This window comes from Canis lupus, chromosome 12 (assembly GCF_048164855.1).
Source record: "Canis lupus baileyi chromosome 12, mCanLup2.hap1, whole genome shotgun sequence".
In the NCBI taxonomy this organism is placed as follows: Eukaryota; Metazoa; Chordata; class Mammalia; order Carnivora; family Canidae; genus Canis; species Canis lupus.
Window position 1 is genome coordinate 11,547,770 of NC_132849.1, and position 21,673 is coordinate 11,569,442.

Sequence of the window (21,673 nt, forward strand, 5' to 3'; positions counted from 1 at the left end):
CTAAGGGAGGTTGTGTACCAGTTCATAAAAGGGAAAAGATTCAAATTAAGATCTTCTGTCCCTAATGCTGTCTGTACTTATGTCCTTAACAGTATGTTGATATCTCTGGTACATCATTTACCACATTGGGTAAGTTACATACTCAATCATTTACCTTGATTAGGAGCTCCCTTAAGGTAGAGACATGTCGTGGTTGATCATTACATTCAGGGCCTCCCAAGTACTCATGCCCTTGTGCAATCCCCTCCCACACCGGACTCTAGCCTTGGCCACATGATTTTCTTTGGCCAATGAGATGTCTGCACACTTGATGCAAGCTCAGCAATGATTTGTTAATGGGAACACTGCTACCACCATATTAGAAAGTCCAAGGAGCCAAAATTTGAGAGTGAGAGAAAATTCTAGACTCTCTGCTATCCCCGCCAAGCCCAGCCCTTAGGGACCCCCAACTCATGATTGGGCCCATGTAAAAGAGCAGAAGAACTTTCCAGTCAACTCACAGAGTCATAAGAAATAATAAATTATTGTTTTTAGTCTCTAAGTCCTGAGGCTGTTTGTTATGTAATAATAGATACTGAAGCATAACTTATTTATTATTGTAGCTATGTATTACTTGTTTATTCATTTATTCAGCAATGATTTAATTACCACATGCTATAGCATAGACTCTGTGATAAGCACAGGGAGATATAATAATGAACAAGACAAAGGCCTTGCTGTAGAGTAGAGAAACATCCAGTAAGGAATTTGAAAACATAAAGATCTGATTATAGTACTGCCAGATATGGGCTATCCAAAAGATAAAGTCTGGGTGCTATGGAAGAACCTAGGAGTGACACATAACTCAATTTGGGGACAGAATGTCACAGGACAATGCCTGATGTAGACATTCGATGAGTATTTAATTTTTGGTTGTTGTAGATGAGAGAGAAGTTCAGCTATTTGACCAATGTCTCTTGATTATTGGGACTAATATAATTTCTCCTGACTCTCATTTGAGGGCATTCTACTCAAAGGTTGTTTACTTACATAGGTATTTTGTTTGTATAGTTGGTTTTGTTTTGCCTACAATGGAAATACATTCTTTCCAATAAGAACAAGGGTCTTGTGTTTCCAATAACTGAGCTTTCTACGGGCATAATTTTCTAAAACAGATTAGCCTATTTACCCATCCAATAATTCTTTTTTTATGACTATTTCTTTTTACTTATTTGAGAGAGAGAGAGAGGGAGGGAGAGAGAGAGAGCATGAGTTGAGAGAGGGGCAGAAGGAGAGGAACAAGCAAACTCCCCTCTGAACTCTGAACGGGGATCCCAACCAATGCGGGACTTCATCCCGAGACCTTGAGATCACGACCTGAGCCAGTGTCAGACCCTTAATCAACTGAGGCACCCAGGTGACCCCCCCACCCAATAATTCTTTATTAAAAATTAAAAAGTAGAATAAATTATTAGGGTAGCTAAGATTAAATATAAAAAAAAAGACTGGACAGCTACCTTTACAGAGCAGGATTTAAGAAAACAAATATTGAGACACAATTTAGTGCCTTTCTTACTTATCTTCAATTATTACCATTCATGGATAATCCAACTGTTTTCTTCCCATCAAAACCTAAAGAAATACACACATTCTAGGACATAAGTCATTGTTGGGCCAATGAAATGGCTGATTCAGAAGGTTCTATGACCTCCCAAGGAGTCCTAAGTGCCACAGAGGGTAAATGAGTACATTAGGAAAGGACAGACATAATTAGTACCTTTATTTAAAAGACAAGCTTGTACATAGAAACAAGACCACCAGTCTAGAGAAAAGTCCTCCAACAGGCAGTGCAGTTTTAATTAGTTGAGTATGGAGACTAATTAATATGCAAATGAAGAGCTTACCAGTATTAATCATCTGTTTTACTAGGCAGCTTTTACTAAAGAGTTTCTAACGAGTTTGCAAATTAAGTTTCTTTGACATTAAAAATCAGCTAAACGCCTGTCTGAGAATAATCTCTTCTAACTCAAAAGCAAGAAGGGGGGATTTTTTTTTGGATGAAAAACAGCAATGTTTAAAACCAATTCCCATGTTGGCAAGCACCATGCAAGAGTTCGATATCAAGCCTTTCCAGGCTCTAATTGAAACCATTTCGGCAAGAGAGACACCAGGAAACAGTTGGAACAAGAGACAAATAGGAGTCGCAGTGATTTAAAGATGCATGACCTAAAAAGCTACATCACAAAATTTGTTAGCAACCGGCATTGTTAGAACCCGAAAGAGGTTTTAACGTACATCTTTTAAAACTCCCCTTGATAGCCTTGCACATACTACTCAGATTCTCTTTTCCTGGAAATGTTGAAGATTGAGTTGGACCTGGATTTTCAGGGATGATTTGAAATACGGAGGTGGATTACAAGATTTTCCTGTGGTCACTTCCGTTTTAGGATTAATTTTCCTTCCATTTTTCTGGAGGTGCATGGGTTTGGGCTCAACGGTGTCAATCATCTTCAGCGTCTGCTAGCTCCGTGATTGTGCCGTTCAGCTGTTAATACAAAACAATACAATACAAGTTAACAGGATACCTTTAGGTTCCCTTCTTTCGGATGGAATGTCGGAGAAGAAATAATGCACAACTGAAACACATAGTTGCCCTTAAAAAGATGTTTTCTGCCCCACAACAACCCTATGGAGATTCAAAGGAAGCTTTGAAGTGATACACTTTCAATCAGCTCACAATCTGCGTTTCTCCTCAAGTTTTGCATCTCTGCTTCCTGAAACCCCACCCCGCTTTTTTTAAAGCAGGCTCCATGCCCAGCATGGAGCCCATTGTGGGGCTTGAACTCAGAACATTGAGATCAAGCGCTGAGCTTGAGATCAAGGGTTGGATGCTTCACTGACTGAGCCACCCAGGTACCCTACCCCCTTTTCTATAGCTGTCAGCAGAAGGTTACCCTAATGCAGGCAGGACAAATTTGTTACCAGGAATCTCACTTATTCATTAATTTGTTCAACAGTTACTTACTGATGGGTTTGAACCTAGGTGCTGAGCACCTCCTACCATATCAGGGGCTTATGGGATGCAAATGTGTATGATCGGCAGCCTCAGGGAGCTTACAGTCTATTGAGAAAATAAAACCTGTTCCCAATAAGCCTGAATAAGATGAATTATGTGATAAAATAATGATGTATTTCTCATGTGCTTGCTGCAAATGACTGAACAATCTTTTTTCAAAAATACTTTATTTATCTATTCATGAGAGACACGGAGAGAGGCAGACACAGGCAGAGGGAGAGGGAGAAGCAGGCTCCATGCAGGGAGCCCAATGCAGGGCTCGATCCCAGGTCTCCAGGATCACACCTGGGCTGAAGGCGGTGCTAAACCGCTGAGCCACCCAGGGATCCCATGACTGAACAATCTTATAGAAACACCATGACTTGATCTCTGAATATGTATAGCAGAGAGAGAGAGAGAGATACACAGGAGACAAGGATATCTTTGGTGATTTAGTACTTTCAAGTTTGTTTTTGTTTTTAAGATTTTGTTTGTCTGATGGGGTGAGGAGAGAGAGGAGGAAGGGAGAGAGGGAGAGCACAAGCAGGGAAAGTGGCAGGCAGAGGGAGAGGGAGAAGCAGGCTCCCCACTGAGCAGGGACCCCCCTCCCCCAAGAGGGACTCAATCCCAGGACCCTGGGGTCATGACCTGAGCCAAAGGCAGACACCCCCAGGTGCCCCAGTACTTTTAAGTTTAAAGTGGCTAAGGCAGTGAACACTAGAGATTGTTCTCACTTTCTCCATCTTAGGAAGAGACTTTTCTCCAGTTGATGGATATGTTTACTTGCCGACTAGCAATGATGATCAGCCCACGAATGGCATTCACCTAAAGACGGCCAGTCCAGGAGCTCTGAATTGTATAATTCAGTCTCTGTTATAATTCTGGCTTGTCCAAAGCCTTATTTCTTTTGGTCAGTGCCTATGCTAAATATCGTGGCTGGCGGAAAACACTGCTAGGTTCAGATGCATTGAAATTCATGGCAAAAAGAAAGAAAGCCCTTAATCAAAGGCACAAGATAGATTTTGCAAGGAAATAACTGCCAGAAAATTAATCTAAAACGAGCTTTGGTTTGGGCTTCCGTGCAAGTGTGACTTGGCGGCAGGTCTGGACTCGAGGTTCTGGGAGTGCAGGAGTGGAAAATGGAAATGGCTCATCTGCACCTGCCCTTTCTCCAGAGATTTGGCTCATCATCTCCCATGACACACAAGGCCCGTTTGCACTCAGAAAGAAGGCTGCAGGCCACCCCCTCCCTGATGCCCAGGCACCAGCAGCCTGGTCTCACAAGTCACTGCCACTGAAACTTTATTGTTTTACAAATAACTATATGATTAGATATAGGACGTATCTCTGTGGTCTGTGTGAATTCAGATCGTTCGTCCTAGAACAGCTCTGTTCAATGGAACTTTCTGCAGTGGCAAAAATGGCAAACCTATAAATCTGCAGTCTCTGATACAGTAGCCACTAACCACTTGTGGCTATGGAGTGCTTGGAAAGTGGAACTGAATTCTTAATTTTATTTATTTTTAAAGGTCTGGTTTCTTTTTTTTTTTTTTTAAGATTTTTATTTATTTGAGAGAGAGAATGAGAGAGAGGGAGAGAGATCACGAGCAGTGTGGAGGGATAGAGGGAGAAGCAGACTCTGCTGAGCAGAGAGCCTAATGCAGAACTCGATCCCAGGACCCCAGGGTCATAATTTGAGCCGAAGGCAGATGCTTCACCAATTGAGCCACCCAGGCGCCTCTTAATTTTATTTATTTTTAATTAATTTTAATTGAAATAGCCAGCTATGGCTAGTAACTACCATAATGGCCAGTACAGCCCTCTAAGAGGACTTCATCCACTTGGGTTGCCATGAGTAGAAGTGAATAAATGATCACCCTATGACAATGACACAATTTTGACTTAGGAATGTGAACTAATTCTCTTATTTTTTACATAAATAGAATGAACTAGTGTCTGAAAGATTTTTTTTGTCCCCAGTATTCAGGTGGCATCTCGGGCTATGTCTCAATACCCAAATGTCAAGATAAAAAGAAGATAATTTAGGAGACTAGATTTTTTATCTCATGGTTACCTAGGTGTTTGGAATATCAGTAGATAATTATAGCATCAGACTTCTTCATGTCCCTGGTCAGCATTTGTAGGCAATTGAAAGTTATGTATTCTGATCAAGGGAATTCAGAGGAAAACTATTCAGCCTTTCTGCTATGGATAAAAAAAGTAAAGCTTTAACCTCAGCTATCTAGATTGAATATGTAACTGACCAACTAGAAGCTTTGATTTTTTTTCCCGTTGTGCATCTTTGCCATCTTTGCCTCCCACTCCCAGCCACGGACAAGTAAGACTGCAATTTACTAGTCTCTCATCTTATTTTTTTTAAAGATTTTTATTCATTTATTTGACACAGAGAGAACACAGCAGGGGGGCAGCAGGCAGAGGGAGGGGGAGAAGTAGGATCCCACTGAGCAGGGAGCTCCATCTAGGGCTCTACCCTAGGACCCTGGGATCATAACCTGAGCCGAACGCCAGTGCTTAACCTACTGAGCCACCCAGGCACCCCACTAGTCTCCCATCTTAGAAGCAACATTAAGGTCCTCCAACCAGGACCAAAAAACTATGAAAATAGATACATAGTAAATACAAGTAATATTAATAAAACCTCTAGCTAATTAACTCTAAGTGCTGTTTGGAGCAGACTCTTAAACAACGTGGTAACACATCTACCCTGAAGCTAAATCTGCCATTACTTGAAAATTAGAGAATCAAGTACAGAGACGATGTGTTCTAATGAGAAGTAAAGACAACCACCTCTTGAGTGTATGGTGATCAGTAGGACACTAGGCACAGCTAAAGACAAAGCAGCATTGAATCAAAAAATTTTTATTTTAGGTTTTATGATATCTCTAAGTATAATGCACATCGTGTCTGGGAAAAAAATGCTCCCAACATCTGCAGCAGAAGTAGAAGCCACCAGAGACTCAGTGGGTCTGATCATGAAGACAGGACGTAAGCACTCCTGAGGGGCCACCTGCACCTCTGAGTCCCCCTCCTGGGACTGAGCCATGTCAGTCAGCCCTCCACACACAACACACTAACATTTTGTCACTTTTAAACCTACTGCTATCCATGAATATGGTTTAGACAAAACTGAAAAAAAGTGCAGTTTTTTTAGGGAACCAGTGGCTTCCGCCAAATTCCGGGCATGAGCTTGAGAGCACCTGCTCCTCTGGTTGCATGGCTATGGCTCCTGGCAAATCAACCCACTTGTTTATACAGCCTGCCTTACTTCACAGGATTCTTGCAAGAATCAAATGACCTCCCGGGAGAGTTAGACGCCTGCAGTATAGAAAGAGCAGTCTGATGATCAAAAACACCTGGATCCTAATCCCGGGGTTTGAGTGAATTTGAGTTTTCATTTTCTTATCTGCAGAATGAGGGTGGGAGTGTCTGCTCCGTGTGTCCCATGCAGTTGCCGCGTGAATTCCAGGAGGCACTCTCGGGGAGCACACTCCGTCATTCCCATTCTGTATAGAGATTTCCGGTCACTGTTTTCCAGATGACAGTCATTGATTCTTACCTTGTCCCTCGGTCACTGGTTGCACATAGATGCAAAGTGATTGGCTGGGATTAGCGGAGCCGTCTGTGAAGGTGAAATTGAGTGAAATGAGAAGAACCATCAACACCCCAAATCCGTGGCCTTGACTTCATCAGGCAGGCGCGATATTCATCAATGTGACCCATCTTCAGTCGAACGCAGCCCTCTGACCTTTTTTTTTTTTTTAATTTTTATTTATTTATGATAGTTACAGGGAGAGAGAGAGGCAGAGACACAGGCAGAGGGAGAAGCAGGCTCCACGCAGGGAGCCCGACGTGGGATTCGATCCTGAGTCTCCAGGATCGTGCCCTGGGCCAAAGGCAGGCGCCAAACCACTGCGCCACCCAGGGATCCCCCCTCTGACCTTTTGCCAGCTTAGCCCTCTGGTCTGCAGCTGGGGGCCCTGCCAAGGGCAGGGGGCGGCAGCACCAGGTCGCCAACATTGCAGAATATCTCAAGAATATTTGAGAAGGACTGTGAATAAACCCCTACTCTTGTAATTTTACTTCAGAAAGCAAAAGAGCTTCCAGATAATGAGTATTTTGCTCCAACAAGAACTGTAGGATTGATTAGGTTCAAACTGTTAACAGACATCCTTATGGTTAATGAAGCAGCATTGAAAATGCCTCTTGATTCTCCGGAAACGTAAATCATACAAAGGCAGCAAGGACCCAGAAAAGAACTGGAGGTGGGCTAGAATAAACTGTCTGCTCGTTAATGTACTCAAGATAATGAACAAAAAAAAATGTTTGTCCTTTGAGAAGTTAATATTTATTGAGAGTTCTCTCTGTAGTGGGCAAGCAATAAACTTTGATGATTATTGTTAAAACATTCTTTGGATAACATGTTTTTCTCTGAATCTTGAGTTGGGGGACGGAAGCTCCTGCCATTTTAATTCCTTTGTTAATGTCTTTATGAATGCAATTAACACTTCATTCACGCTTCTTTGTTTCTGGATCCCATTAGGATGTGGTTTATGCCAGTTTGTCTCTCCCAGGAGACAGCCCGCATCACACAACACTTCACTCAGCTGTGTGGCTGAGCACTGACAAACTCAATTTACCAAAGGCAAGAGTGAGTTGACACCATGCTGTGGCAGTTGTCCTGATGGGAACAAATGACTCATTTCATTCCAAGGTGGAACCCACCTTCTCTGCAAAGCGCGCTTGGGTACAAGAGTAGGGGAGACACAAAGTAGCATCACTGCAGGTCCAGACCTGCAAAGAACCAACTCCTGAAGAAGGAAAAGCCAGCTACTGTAGGCACCGCAGGCTGCTCCCACCTTTCTTAAACATTCAGTGAGGGCTGACTAGGTGGATGGAAAGTTAGGGACAAGCCTGGATGTAGGGGACACAGTCTCTCCCCTCTGGAGCTTGCACTGAAATGAGAGGCAGGAGACACACATAACAAATATATCAGCAAGGGTGCAGCAGCACAGCTAAGACCTGAAAGAGTGTAGACCATTCGACCATTAGGCTGGGGGGGAGGGGGGCTCTGTGTAATGGGGAGTGAGGGGTGGGGGAGCTTTTCTGAGGAGGTGGGACTTGCAGTCAAAGCGGTTCCCTGGCCCTGCTCCGCAGATCTTCAGGAAAGAGGGGAGGGTGGGAGGGGGTGCCTGGAGGGAGGAGAGAGACGGGTATTAGCGAAGATGCAGAGGTGCAAAGTGAATAAGAGGGTTCATGTTCATGAGAAATTATTCTCCCTTTATATTAAAGTCTCTCCTCCAATTGATGGCATCATTTCTATTTCAAATATCAGTGTGATATTTGCTCAACGGCCAAAGGCACTGCGGATGAATATATCTGAATCTTACTAAGATACTGTACAGAAGGTGGTGGAGGAGGTCTGAGGGAACGTCAGAGACAAAGGAAGGAAAGCAGAAAGAGGTACTGCCCATCTTTGGGGTGACACGCTTTCTTAAATGAAAAAGAATCACTTACTTCTAAGCCCTCTACCTGTGCCATAATTTTAAGCTTGGTTCTTTGCCTGACAAAGGCAAAAAGAACAGGATTTCTAATAATCATTACAAAGCATGAAATATTACCAGGAGAGGAAGTAAAACAGCCTATAGCCCCAAGTCATCCGTGCCTGACATTAAAGGTGTGTGAATAAATCAAAGGATTCTATTTGCGGGTTTACCCTTACTTAATGATATGCAGATTGCTTGTTTTCTTTTCTCTGAGTTTCTCCCCAAATCTAGCACATGTTCCATTAGTTATATTTATATCCTTGTTATCAAGACATGTCTCCTGTCTTTTTCAACCAGATCTGGGCTGTCGACGCCACCGTATTCTATTATAAGGGCCGGGTACATCTCTGCCCTACTGGACACCCTTGTGCACTAAAGCATTATAGATGCAGACATGCCCTGGCACCTTTTTGCATCAGGAATGGTTCTTTTTGTTTACATTTCATCATATGTGCCCCGCTCTGCATGGGAACAATGGCTTCCTGTCTTACAATGATTCTTGGCCAAAGGACAAGTCACAAAAACATTACCACCGATCCTGATCAAAGGTTCAAGTAAGTGTGGGTAGTCCTAGGGGTACCTGTTCCTTTTCTCTAAAGCAAATAGTTGTCAATTATTAGTTGTACAACTACTCTGTGATTTGCTGGAAGAATAACAACTCATTAGAATTACTTAATGTCCAAACTTTGAAAGGGGAAAGAAAACAAAGTGATACTCTGTGTATACGGAGGTTTGGGTGAGGGGGTCTTCTGGGGTCCCCCCCCAAAAAAAGATCTTTGCGAGAAGTGAAGTCCTTGTGCTTGAGTGTGTTATTTTTTGTTTGTTTGTTCTGTTCTTTTTTTTTTTTTTGACAGAAAAAAGTCACTCTGCTTTCCCTGGCCTCAAGCCACTGGGTAGCTGTGTAAAACATAAACAGGGTCTGTGTTTTGGTGCCTCGGAGAAAGATGTAAATGTGTGAATATGATGGAAGAGGTTTTATTTTCTTTCCCCCTCACAGGAATGGTCTGACAGCCCCAGGCTGGAGAATGTGTCTCTCCCAAGTGCTCTGTCACCCTGGTAACCATGGAGACCATGACGATCGATTAGATGCCATCTGATCTCAACCTCATAAAAAAAAAAAGGCAGCAGATGGCAACCAGGCCACTAGACCTGTCTCAAGAGAGACGCAAAGGAAGAGACAGAAAGAGAAGGAAGGAGGGGAGAAAGGAGGCGGGGTGGGGGTGGATTGGTGTGGAGAAAAGAAAGCTCAGGAGCAGCTCTGGGAAATGAATGTTTTAGAAAAAAAAAAAAGTAGAAATAGAAACAGAAAACAAGGAGAGCAGGAGTAAGAGAAAGAGGACACACAAAGAAAAAATGAAATTAAACCTGATCATGCAATATGTGTTCCTGATTGGGGTTGGGGGCTGGGGGGAAAACCCGAGAGAAAGCAATCAGTGCTTTCCTAACTTGCTGTTGGTGTTTGCAGGCCTCAGAACGCTGGGGGACTGGGCCCCACGCCTTGCTGAGGGCACTCAAGAGCGTGGGCTCCTGGCTCTGCTATCAGTTGGGATCTGGTGCATCTGTCCAAGAATGCTGAGGGCTGGCTGTCAGAACACAGGGCCCCTGATCACACCGGGGTGGGTGTCCCCAGGGCCCTTCAGATGGCCAGATGCGACAGGACCTGCCACCTCCTCCCCGGCAGTGCTCTGCTTCACCCTTGAAAGGAGCAAGTGATAACCAGGTCAGCAGATACCCAAGGCAAACAGAACGGTTAAATCAGTGCTGGTAACTCAGTGTCTTAGCCCACGTCCCAGAGCAACACCATGGCTAGTATTTATAATGTGCTTATGATGCTGTGGCTGTCACATGGTGCTGATACAGATTATTTAATGTAATCAGATAGCAATGCTGTAAGACAGATGCCAAGCGCCTGGGTGGCTCAGTCAGTGAAGCCTCTGCCTTCAGCTCAGGTCACAATCCTGGGGTCCTGGGATCCAGCCCCCCATCGGGCTCCCTGCTCAGCAGGGAGTCTGCTTCTCCCTCTCCCTCTGCCCCTCCTCCCTGCTTGTGTTCTCTCTCTCAAATAAATGAATAAATAAAATCTTAAAAAAAAGTGCTGTTATTATCTACATGTTACAGCTAGAAACTGAATTTGGAGAGGTTAACTCACCTTCATTAAGGGCACACCTAGAATGCAGAATGTATATAACAGTTTACTTGTATGAGGAGAGGTAATGGTGTGCTTACTCTTGATTTTTTCTTTCCTTTTCTGAATTTTTAAATAGTTGCAGATTATAAAAATTAAGACATGTTCAATGTAGAAAATGATTTAAAGCAAGAGAAATTAAAAAAAAATCCCATTAGAGATAAGCATGTAGGTTATATACTACACATTTTCTACGAGTATATACATTTCCATAGGAATATAGTACATTTTAACCAAATGTAGTATTAAACCTTAAATACCATTTGGTTAATCATCCCTTTTCCAACAATATGTTATGAACATCTTTCCAAATTTTTATTCTATTTCATCTTTATTTATTTGAGAGAGAACGTGAGAGAGAGAGAGAGGGAGAGAGAGAGAGAGAGCACACAAGCAGTGGGGGAGAGGGAGAAGCAGGCTTCCCACTGAGCAAGGAGCCCAACGTGGGGTTCCCTTCCAGGATCCTGGGATCATGACCGGAGCCAAAAGTAGATGCTTAGCCGACTGAGCCATCCAGGTGTCCTATTTCATCTTATTTAATGACTACATAGCACTCTACAGTTTGAGGGTACCATGATTTACTTAACTACTCCCTTATTAACTGATTTCTAGGGGTTTGCTATCATAAAAACGCTGTGGTGATCATTCTTCCATGTAAACCTTTTTTCTGTTCCTCTGATTTTTCCCTTAGGATGAAAACATAATTGCTAAATGAAAGGGTATGTTTTCAGAAAACTTTTTAGTTGAAATATAACATATATACATAAAGTGAATAAATCTTAAGTATATAGCTAGTTGAATTTTACATATGTGTGCACAACTGTATAACCATTACCCAGGTTCAATGTATTAAGCATTTGCAGCTCCCCAGACTTTCCCTTTAGGCCCCTTCCTAATTGGTACCTACCCCCATCTTCTTGAACTTCATATAAATGGAACGATCCAGGGTGCATACTTCTTTTGTTTCTGGCTTCTTTGAGTCAGCATGATGTCTGTGATACTCATCCATGCTGTCGTGGTAACAGTGATTCACCCTTTATATTGCTGCACAGTATTTTATTTTTTGACTATACTACACTTTGATTCATTTTACTGTTGAGAGACACTTAGATCATTAGGAATAAAGTTGCCATGAACATTTCAGTACAGACCATTTGGAGGACATATGTACATATTATTTTGAAGCAAACTAGAAGTGGAATGAGTAGGTCATGGGGTAGGCATGTTTAGCTTTAAATGCAGGGTAAACATTTTTTTAAAAAAGATTTTATTTATTCATGAGAGACACACACACACAGGGAGAGAGAGAGAGAGACAGAGACAGAGACACAGGCAGAGGGAGAAGCGGGCTCCATGCAGGGAGCCTGACCCGGGACTCAATCCCGGCTCTCTGGGATCACACCCTGGACTGGAGGTGGCGCTAAACCGCTGAGCCACCTGGGCTGCCCCAGGGTAAACATTTTTTAAAGGGTTTTGTTTGTTGCTGTTTTGGTCTACACTTGACCCTCGAACAACACAGGCTTGAACGGCATGGGCCCACTTACACAGATTTTTTGCAGTATAGCACTATGAATGTATTTTCCTTACACTTTTAACAAAATTTCTTTTCTCTAGCTCATTTTATTGTAAGAATACAATATATGATACATAATAACATATGAAAGATGCACGAATCCACTCCACAGGTTCTTGGTGAGGCTTCTGGTCAAGAGTAGGCTACCAGAAATTAGGTTTTTGGGCAGTCAAAAGTCATACACAATTTTCACCTGTGCGGGAAGTGGGGCCTTGGAGCCCCTAAGCCCCACATCATTCTAGGGTCAACTATATTTTTATTTTTTATTTATTTTTTAAAATATTTGATTTATTTGACAGAGCACAAGCAGGGGGAGCTGCAGGCAGAGGACCCTGGGATCATGTCCCGAGATGCTTAACTGACTGAGCCACCCAGATGCCCTCAACTGTATTTTTAAATTGGCCTCCAAACAGTTGTCCCAATTTGAACTCCAGGCAGCCAGTGGTTTGAGAATGCTTCTCCCTCACACCCTTACCATCTGGGGGCAGTCTTTTTCATTCTTCTTACTCTTTGTCAATCTGAGTGATTAAATGGTATTTGATTGTTTACACCATGTTTGACGACCAGGTATGTCAAACAATTCTTGCTATATTACCAGATATTCTTATTTCTTTCTTCATAAATTGTCCATACATGTCATTGCCCTATTCGGTATTAGCTTCAGGATAAGGCAAAAAGGTGAAACATAATCCATATAGTCTGTACAAATTCACCAGCATTGTCAGAAAATGCATTGACATTTATGACCAGAACAAATTTACATCCTTTGCATAAGTTGACATCCTGCTCTACGTATTTCAGAAGGAAGCTAACATTTACAGAACACCTTTTACTGAGCACATTGACTTTAGGATAGCCCTATTCATTTAATTTTTATAGCTTCATTTAATTTCAGTAGTAGCATTTAATTTTCACAAAAGCTCTAAAAGGCACTTAAAATTCTGCCTATTTTTGCAAATGTAGAAATCAAGGCCCATAGTCACACAACTATTAAAGTGGAGGGACTGGGATTTCAACCCAAGACACATGAAGTCTAAAGTCGGTTTTCTTTCCTCTAGATACCATTGCTCAGGGCAGTGACCCTCATTCTTTCTTCTACTTTAGAAAGTCTAGGAGGGCTCCTGAATTCCATCCTCAATACACATATACTATTCTACTATGATATATTTGTTACTTGACTATCTAAAACCCCTGTATGATTTTTCATTCTTTTTGTTTAACTCTGTATGGATTACCTCTTCATATGGCAAATATTTTGTATATTTGTTACCTAGAAAGTATAAATCAATCTTTCCTGTACATGGTTGATCAAATGTGTCTTTCATTGGTAATTTTGAAAAGTTTGTGAGCTCCTTATCTCATTATTGGTACCATCACAGAAATGTTCAGGATTATAGTCTATCTGGGGAAACATTTTGTCATATATGAGTTATAAGATTTCAGAGCATTTCCAGGTTTTGGTGTTTGGTGCCAAATCATAAATGTTTTGAGTTGGGGCTCACTGTGAACAAATTTGTCGTCAATATCTTCACTGTAGTGATGTATCATTAGTTACATTATCTTTCTCAATATGAAATTCTTGTCAAATCATAAAGAAATTTAAATATTTTTCAAAAATGTTCTCGGAACTCACTCTTCTTCGTTAATTGGATCATTAAATAATCTAGGAGCCTATTTATTATTTCTATTAGCAATTTATCTCTTCCTCTTAATGATTTACTACTCTTGGAATCATCTTTTTTTTTTTTGTTACAATTCACGTGTCTAGATGTCAAAATGATTTCTACTACCATCATTTGCAAATACATGAAAAATGATTTTATTATATGGTACCAAAACACAAAAGTATACCCTACATCTACCTGTGCCTTCCCAAGAAGAGAAAACTTCATTTTGACTAGGTGTCAATGAAAACCGCTTTGTTTACAATTGATTGGAGAGAATTTTCCACAGACTAGCTCCTGGGCTCCATTTCAAATATTTCTTTTCCTCCACTAAGGTCATAGGACATATTCATATTGTGATACAACATTTAGATCTGCCACTTTACGTTGTTAGGACATCAGATGCGTTTCCACAGTTTTCCTGAAATCCACTCCCACCGGAGGAAGGCTAGAAATATCACATTTACAAGTGACTGGGAATCACATAAATATAACACGCTACACCAAAACTAATGTATTTCTGAATCCGCTTGCCTCAGCTGCCTCCCCCCCCCCCCACTACCAAATGCCCACAGCAACTGATGCCACCGGGTAGGAGAGCCGTTGGAATGGAGACAGGGACACCTGGGTGGCTCAGCGGTTGAGCATCTGCCTTTGGCTCAGGATATGATCCTGGGGTCTGGGATCAAGTCCCACATCAGGTTCCTTGTGGGGAGCCTGTTTCTCCCTCTTCTTGTGTCTCTGCCTCTCTCTCTGTGTCTCTCATGAATAAATAAAATCTTAAAAAAGGAATAGAAACAGACAGAAGTCTGATCTGTCCAGACTAAACTAACTGACTTTTACAAATTTGCAAAAACATGTGACAAGGGAATGCACTGGTAGGGTTCCTCCTAGCAGACTGAGGGGCACTAATGCTTACCTTTCACCAGCTGCGTGATAAATCCGCCTCTGGAGACTTTCTTCTCTCCTATAAAGGTTTGCCCTTGGTGAGACTCAGATATAGGTCATTCATTTAGTCACAAATGTTTCTTTTGCATGTATTGTGGCTTAAACATCCTTTTGGTTAGAAGGGATAAAGTGATGAACAAGACAAATATCTCTGGCCTTGCAAAGCTTACTTTCTAGAGTCAGTGAAACAGATTTTCGAATGGCCAAGTTTTTAGTACAATATATTAGTGCTCTCATAGAAATTTTCATTTGAGGTCCTTTATCTGTCCTCACTCCTAAGGTAACAATTGCAAACAGCAGGGATTTGGGGGATGTATTTCAGATGGGGAGGGACACTTTTCCATTTCCTTAAAGCCTTCCATTTTCACTTATGCACAAAACTGACGTTCGCTTCCACGAATTTAAATGTCTTTCCTCCGGCCCATGCCCTTCCATCGGGAATTGTATTATTATTGTCAGAGCCTCCAGAACAATCTCTGGTATCTCAACCCAGGCATCTTGAGGCCCATTTTATGTTTTTTTTTTCCTTTTTTTAAAAGACTTTATTGACTTATTCATGAGAGACACAGAAAGAGGGGCAGAGACATAGGCAGAGGGAGAAGCAAGTTCCCTGGGGGGAGCCCAATGCGGGACTCGATCCCCGGACCCAGGATCACACCCTAAGCTGAAGGAGACGTTCAACCACGGAGCCACCCATGTGCCCCTTGAGGGCCACTTTAAGTAGTATGCTAGGTTGCATCTATTTCATGCTCTACAACAGGTCTTATGCTGAGGTTGAGTACAGCCATGGTTGATGGCCAAGAGGGTCATATTCAAGCCATCCTGAGTGAGGACAGTGCTTTAGGTTTGGCACTAAATTATTTGATAGTTTAACCCTTTGCACTGGAAGGAAGCCATCTTATCTTAGTTCTATTACCTTGCAGTTTCTCTTCCTTTTATCCATTGGTCAATATTACATTCTTTCTTTACATAGGCCACATGCTTTGTTTTTCTCATTAGTACTTAGAAGTTTTTAGTTTTTGACAACTTGTATTAAGATTTCTTTATTGCAAGCAATAGAAAACTCAAACTGGCTTATAAGCTAAAATAAAGTACAGCCCCCAAAACCAAAGTCTAGAGGTTTGAGGCTTTGGGGTGGGTGGGGTCCTGTGGCTCCTGCCCCTTTCTCCCACTCTTCTCTTTGCTCTGCCCACTTGTGCTTGCACCTTCATCCTCAACCTGGCAGCAAGACATCTGTCTCAGAGGGACCTCCCATCCAGGAATGGTGATGTTCAGAGAAACTCTTCCCAAGGCAGTCTCTGAAAAATCTCTCCTTTTGTTCATCGGCCAAAATGATTACACACCCATTTCTGAACCAATCACTGGCAGTGGGTTGAGATGACCCCTGACCAGATCAGATCCAACCCCTGGGTCGAGTGGAGGCGGGAACTGGGGTTGGATCCACGTCCCTGGAGGCCGGAGAGCTCTGTGGCAGAAAGAGAAATGCCAGCGGGAGCCAGAGTTCGAGCAGCAAGGAGGAACAGGAACAGAGGACAGAGGCCAACACTGCCCTGCCACTTTGGATGGCATTCTGGTTGCCTCGGGGACATCTTGTTCATTTCTGAACGTACTTCTCCAGTTTCCAGTTAGTAAGACCAGGCTCAGACCTGCCAGATGATGACTATGAAAAAAATAAATTCATTGTGTTCAGTATGAAAATGAGGCTGGGTGTGGTACATACATGACTAAAGTACTTCTTTTTTTAGCCAAATCAGTTGAATTTTCGTTTTTGAAAATAGTCCACAGGCTTTAACTGCCAAAGTTTCCATGGAGAGGCTGGAGGGATTTTATGGAGTATACTTACCACACAGAACCAAGCTTCCTTAGAATTCTGCCCAGAGGTGCACATAACTGGGTGGTTTGGTTTCACCTATGCTTTGGCAGATCCTGAGCCACTGGGGGGCTTGGTCAGATTCTCTGGTTCTCTACCTTCTGCCTTCAGAGGCATTTTCTTTATTGAGTCAAACCTCACATGGCTACTGATGTTTGAAGGACATTTGCTGTCCTCTCCCTCTCTCTCTTCTTTGGGGGTGGGACAGAAATGGGCTGTACAGGATTCTTTAATTTTATGTAAATGACCCACCTTTTCTTCTTCCTCTGGGGTGTTATAAAAATTAGTGTTCTAAAAACATTTTTACAAAGTGCTCCCTTGAGATGCAAAGAAAAGTGCTAGCAGCACAGCAGGTTCTCCATGAAACTGTTTAAGTGGGAGGAGGGAAGGGAAGAGTCATACACGTGCCTCTGGCATTTTTCAGGTATTTGGGAATTCAAAGAAAATATATCCTTTTAAAAATGATTTTGGCTTTTCACCATCAACCAGGTCACAGACTGAGCCTCTGTTCACTTTTCCCACTTGGCTGGCTGTGAACTTAACTAGGGCACCTCAATGGGCAAGCTTAGTGCAACAGAGTGGTATTTGTGGAAACTGACCAAGTGATGAACTAGGTTTGTATTTATTATCATCACGGATACTTTCAATGTCCTTTTGATGTGCTAACAGTTCTTCCTAAGGAAAATTATGCAAACTATTAATTAAATCAAGAGCAGCAGTCCCTACTGAACTACAATATGCAGATTTGCTGATCTAGATGGACCTGAGCCAGGCAGCGGCCTTTGGCTGCACAGATGCTCTCTGGGGTCAGCTCTCCCTCACATCTGTCACCCTTCCAGAAAGGGCTACAAGAACCCTGCATCCATTGGCCTCGCTGGGCTCTCAGAGCTCCCTCACTGGGGGGAATCCAGACACATTGCTGCAATTCACCCAGGAAAGACCAACTATAGATCCAAATGACTGAACTCAGGGACTCAGGAAGGCAATACAGAACCTTCCAGTTACCCTACGAATTCCTAAGTCGTCACTGGAGTTCCTGTATGGCTTACAAGTTGTAACGGAGGTGGAAGAATGATCACACTGAAACTCAAAAGCCAGAAAGACAATGTGATGTGTTAGAAGTCGAACCTTGGTAGGCTGGGTACGTTTCACCTGCTGATAGCTTTTGGTTCTAGGAGCTACCATCTATACATACGGTGTGAGCCTTACTATCACTGGGCTGTTGATGCAAATGCTGGCCCAGGCTGGGCCTGACAATACATGTGCCGATGCCGGGCACACACAGAGGGGAGCCTTGTTATTTCTTGGTTCCCGATGTGTTCTAGTTTCATCCCTAGCCCCAACCAGCCTTTGCCCTCCTGGACCCTTGGCTGCTCTAGCAATGTCCAGCCTGCTGGCTGCCCACTCTTCCTGGTGGAGGACTTTCAGCAGCACAGCTGTAGACAGATGTGATGCACAGGATACACAGGATGTTTTTATTTTCCTCTCACTCAAGGTTTATTCTCTCCTTCCCTTCCCAGAATAATCCCCATTTGCCCTTTTTCTCTGCCCAAACTTCTAATTTTTAGGTCAGTCTTTTTCTCTAAAATGTCATTGAGTGTTGAATTTCATATTTTACGATGTTAACTTTGTGAAATGCTTTTCCATGAAGACCTTCATGACTCCCAGGTCCTGAGCAGGGCCTTTGTGTTAGGTTCTGTACCCTTGTCTCTGCTCCATCTTCATCCAGCCATAGAAGTAGATGGATAAATGTTCTTCCCATGGAGTAGGACAATAAAAATGACATGGAGGCTCCCCCTACCCCAGGTAACAGTTCCCTTGTTAGGGGAACCAGAAGCCTCTGAGGCCACTACTGGAGACATAATCCTTTGGCCTAATTAAGCCATTTCCTCTAGTTAAAATGAATCTTTCTAAGTGGGGTCGCTTCAGCATAAATGAGTCATTTGGGCCTTCTAAGGAGGTTTCTGAAGAAGCAAAAAAATGTCAGAAGATTATGGTGTAAGTTCAGAGTGGGAATGGCAGGGTCATATGGAAAAAGGTTGAGGGAGGCGGGAGGCACAGATACGAAGAATATGTTCTCAACGGATGAGCCCCTTCTGTCTCCAACTGTTGCTAAGGGTTGGTCCATCCCAGCTGCATTGGCTTCTGGATGAAGCAGGGCCCTGAAACTAGGTGCAGGGCTTGCTCATGCTGGGTCCTAATTGACCTCAAGACAACTAGCCTCAGTAGGATTCCTGGATTCTACAAAATAATCAGCTAATCCAATGGAAAAACAAAACAAAACAAAACTGGGCTCTCTGGTTGGAGAGTTTATTTTAGTTCTTTGTTAAACTGACTGGTTGTTCATGGAACTGACCAAGTGCGTCACTGAGCAACCTGGCTGCTTTGCTGAAGAATCACAAATGAATGACATGACAGTTCTTTTGTTCTTGTGTAACAACAGCCGCAAAAAAACCCAGTCTCTTTCAATGCACAAGCAAGGCCTCTGGGAATATGGCCTAGTACCTAAGAATGCAGATGCCTAGGGTCAATTTTTGCAGTCCCTCTTTGTTAGCTGTGGGACCACTCAATGCTCTTTTCATCTGCAAATGCAGATAATAGTAACACCAACCTTGTAGAGAGTTTTCTTTTAAAGATTTTTTTAGAGAAAGAGCATGTGCAGGGAGAGGAGCAGAGGGAGAGGGACAAGTAGACTCTGTGCTGAGCATGGAATCTGATGTAGGGCTCCACGCAGGGCTCAATCCCATAACCCTGAGATCATGACCTGAGCAAAAATCAAGAGTTGGATGCTTAATCCACTGAGCCACCCAAGCACCCTGGCCTTGTAGAGTTCTTTAAGGAAGAATGATTCTGCACATGAAGTGCTTACTGAGTATCTGGCAAATACTAAGCATTTAATAGATGCCAAGTACAATTTTTAATATTAGTATGAGGCCAGTAGGTCAGTTTAATAACTACTGTCTTGACAATCAGGAACACCTACAGCATCTTCTCAACAAAAATTTATCCCCAGAGTAGTGTCTTGGGAAGAAGAAACAGCTGTGTACGAGGGTGGGGGCAGAAGGAAACAGGTTCCTCTGTCCAGTGTCCTACAAACCACTATTGCAATGTAGGAAACAGCGCCCACATTGCATGTGGCCTTCTGGGGGAAGGAGCAGGGACTGGGAATTTGGAGAACTCTGAGCCAGAGTGATTCCCAGTTCACTGCTCTCAGGAAAATGATTTGTGTCTACAATGCACGTATAAGTGTATGGCCTGAGCACATGTACATTTACACACACACTCACTCCAGGCTGGAACAACATGGCATCGAATGTATTTTCTTTCTTGTGTTCCTTCTTATCTCTTACATCCTTTGCAGTCCATTCGGGCATAATTATTATTGCTTTGCTGGCTCGGTTCTGCAGCTCTCTAGAGTGGAGCAGATGTCAACAGCTCTGAAAGATCCCATGCTATTACACAGCAGAACAAATGAGGATGTCAGAAAAGGCTCTTCAGTCTAACAAGAAAACAGAGGAAAGAGACAAAAAGAATAAAGCCTTTGGAGACCAGCAGACTCGCTCTGATTAGATCTTATGCTAACATGATGCCCACTCTGCGTACTAACAGTGATTTAATATGTTTAAACGATACTGGGGAAATAGGTCTTGGGGAAAAAAAAAGAGAAAGAATTTCTTCCCTGGCAGGCATGATTAAGATGGTGTGGGTTCCCTAGAACACACAACTGCAGCATGAGACTGTGGAGGGCAGGCCCAAGCATTCTTGCCTACAAGGCTGGACATGGTCTCCTAACACTGGGCAGCCGCAGCTCTCCCGCCATGGGGGAGCCAGACTAGCTGCTCTGATGCATTAGCTGGCTGGTGCAGGACGGGGTGGCGGCCTCACTGCTGGGCCACTGTTTCTTCTCTTGATATGGGAAGGTGTACTTTAAAAACATTTTATATTCGGGGCCACGAGTCCACATGTCCTAATTTTTCCTAATCTTTAACAAAGATACAAAATACTCTAGACTTTTGGAAGTGGGGGAGAAGGAAGGCTGAAATCAAATCAATGTATCAAAGTCCATGTATTACATATAGAACGGATGGGGCGATTTACTAATTGAACAGGTCCTTCAGTTCCTTGCTCTGAACCTATTTGTTCACTTCCTATTTGAAATTCTAACTACTAATGTAATAGTTCTTTCACTAGGCCACAGCAGAATAGAGAGAATTTAGAAGGGCCAACTTTGGGATAGCAAAGATGGAGAGGCAGCTAGGTATATATAAAATTCTGACCGTATGGAAAGGTGCTGATAAGTGGATGTGAAATGAGAAGGCAATACTTACCTGGCAGGGGAGATACCATGATCATGAAATGAGAAGGCACGAATACCACACTGAAGCAGAGAACACTTTAGGTGTTTGTTAACTTATTTGCTCTGAAGTCCTCCCACAGTGGGTCTGAAGCAGTGGTCTGGCAGCTTTTGTTATATGAATAAAGAATAGCACATACTTCAAAAATCCCCAAAGAATAGAAGTTCAAAAACAATAAAGCAGCTCCCTGGAGGGCAACAAATTATCAGTGTTCATTGTTGAAATGCATGCAATGAATTGAAAACCCCGGGACGTTCCTCTGCCCCTAAAAATGCCTGGACTCTCTCATCCAGTGTTAGGATCCATCTATAAGCACAGAAGAGAAACTCAATAGGAAGAGAACTCGAAGGTCACCTGGTCCAGCATCAGTTCCTGCCAAGTGATTAGTTGGCCCATGCTGGATGCCATCTAATGACATTCCCCTGTGAGATGGGGCCAGTCCATTGTCAGAGTGGTCAAATTATTAGAAAGTTCGTGCTT